This window comes from Chiloscyllium punctatum, unplaced genomic scaffold (genome assembly GCF_047496795.1).
Source record: "Chiloscyllium punctatum isolate Juve2018m unplaced genomic scaffold, sChiPun1.3 scaffold_869, whole genome shotgun sequence".
Classification (NCBI taxonomy): Eukaryota; Metazoa; Chordata; class Chondrichthyes; order Orectolobiformes; family Hemiscylliidae; genus Chiloscyllium; species Chiloscyllium punctatum.
In genome coordinates this window covers 10,001-12,500 of record NW_027310603.1, presented here as the reverse complement: position 1 = coordinate 12,500, position 2,500 = coordinate 10,001, and the positions used below count along the sequence as shown (strand labels likewise).

Below are 2,500 nucleotides of genomic sequence, written 5' to 3'. Positions count from 1 at the left end.
TCAGTGGGGCCGGCGGGCGACGCCGCTCCTGAACCCAGCGGCCCCGAGCCGGACGAGTTGAGGAAGGCACGCCGACGGTGACAGGGTACGGAAGACACAGCGGTGGCCTTCTGGCGACTTGGCCCCCGACAGCCCGACGTTCCGCCGTCCTCCCGATGGCCAGGAGGACCGTGCGGGGGTCGGCCGACGGCGTGGTAGGTGTGCCTGCACGGTGACGGAGCACACACCACGCCCGCCAACCCCTCCGTACCTCCCGAGACCGGTGGCAGGACGGAGCGGAAAACGTGCGGACTGAACGGGAGAGCCAAGAGCCAGCGATCCACGCGCGTGCGACCGTCCAAGTCACAGCGTTCGACGAAAACCTCCTCCCTCGGCCAGGCACTCGGCGCCAGCAGGGGAGACAGGATCAGACGCCCCGCCGGCCACTTAAGGCCGAGGACGAACCACGAGACGGGCGGCTGCAGCAGCGGGCGGCCTGCAGCTCCCAGCACTCTCAATCGATCAACCATCGAGTCGGGTCAGCGTGTCAAACCGGCGAGCTCCACGGTCAGGCCGGCGGCGCACCAGCACCGGACCTCCGCGGCTCCCTTCACTCTTTCCACTGCCAGCCAACCGAGAGACGGACCCAATGCGGACGTGCAGAGCTTAGGCAGACCCCCCACTGGAGGCTCAACACTTCGTGGCAGCTCCGTGTCCCAGAGACCAGGAGGGTTGGCACACACACACAGTGTGAACCACCGACAGCCATTCTGGGACCGGTGACAGCCGTGCTGGCCCCACTGCCACGACACAGACGGACGCCAGGCCGCGCTCCCCGGCGGGGGGATGGCGTCGAGCCTGACGAACGGAATGTGCAGGGTGGGGGGGAAAGGCCAAGCGCTCCGACGCCGGAGGGCTCCGGAGTCTGAACTTAGGGGGACAAAGAGGACGGGTCCTCTGCGACACCCCAGCCGCGCTCTCGCCAGCCAAGGCGAGTGCGATTGATTGCCAAACGACCCTCAGACAGGCGTGGCCCCGGGAAGAACCCGGGGCCGCAAAGTGCGTTCAAAGTGTCGATGATCAATGTGTCCTGCAATTCACATTAATTCTCGCAGCTAGCTGCGTTCGTCATCGACGCACGAGCCGAGTGATCCACCGTCAAGAGTTGTCTGAGTTTGTTTTAGGTCTCTCCCTCGCCAGAGGAAAGCGACCCGGACCGCACATACGCTCCCCACCTTGAGCTACAGCCACCTGCACGCCGGCGTGCGGGCGGAGCAGGGTGGCGTGAAGCGATGGGGAGCACCATCCTGGTGCGGCCCGCAGAAACATACGTCTATTGGGGGGAGGAGGACAGGGCGCCCAAGAGGCGATGCGTGCCCCAACGCACCGCAGCGACGGAGGCAGGATCACCGCCACCATGTCGCCCGCCTAGTATCACGAGGCGTGCAGCAGCTTTGCCCTAGGAAAAGCAGAGGCGGGAACGGGCACCGGCCATCGGTTCGGCAGCGTCACTGACGCGTGCACGTGGCGGCGTGTCGGCGAGCGGACTTCCTGCGAGGAGGCGGGGGCGGCACTCGCCCGAGCAGACGCCCGCCCGGCCCAGCCACCGCCGAGGTGGACTGGGAGTCGCGGCAACGGCTCGTCATACTCGTTCCCACACTCACAGCGCAGCTTGCCCGCAAGCCACCGACCACCGATCGACGCCAGGCGCCCCGACCGAGAGCGGGATCGCTCGTTCGCCCTGCTGGCAGTTCGCTGGGGATCACTACTGCACGGAGCTCGGAGACCGACGGGCGGCAACTCGAGAGTCTTTAAACCACCACCCCCATCCCGCAAGTGCAAAGAGGCTGTATACGCACAGACGGGTGAGGGGAATAGGTACCCCGTCGGGTTTGAAGGGAGCGTGACTAGATAGCAACGATGTAAACCCAGCCGATTTGGGAGCGAAAGACCGGCGCCTGCATCACCGGCTTCGTTTCCCGTGGCTGGAGAGTACACCGAAACCCTCCGTCTGTCGCGAGCTCCCGACGACGCGGTGCCGCCAAGCAGCAGGGCCGGACCTGGTGTGGCTCCCCTCGTCGATCACAGACCGGTCGGCACTACTGACGAGACGGTGGAACGGGCTTCGCCCCTTGTGACGAAGGGTGATGCGAACCCGCCCGCCCGCGTGCGTTCGGGGTGGACTCGGCAAACGGAGATTTGAAATCGGAAAGTGTCCTCCTGCCCCGCGCAGGTAGGCGCCCAACAGTTGGGGGGGTTTGGCGGTGACCACGGCTGCAGGGCCTGCTACCCCGACGAGCTCTCCTGCTGGCCCCGAAACCACCCCCGCGAGACAAGTTGAAACGGAAACGGGCGTACCCCCAAGCCGACGATCCTTTCTTATTTGTTACTTTTTTTTTCACTTGCTCGAGTTGTGGGGATTTGGCGGTGACCACGGCTGCAGGGCCTGCTACCCCGACGAGCTCTCCTGCTGGCCCCGAAACCACCCTCGCGAGACAAGTTGAAACGGAAACGGGCGTAC

At 65.6% G+C, this 2,500-nt stretch overlaps 1 non-coding gene across 1 annotated transcript; it reads right to left on the bottom strand.

Moving 5' to 3' along the window:
• Nucleotides 1-992: 992 nt before the first annotated feature.
• On the bottom strand, nt 993-1,146 carry LOC140474186 (5.8S ribosomal RNA). Its single transcript, XR_011958898.1, has one exon. It is a non-coding gene; the product is annotated as a 5.8S ribosomal RNA (ribosomal RNA).
• Between the last annotated feature and the right edge of the window lie 1,354 nt (nt 1,147-2,500).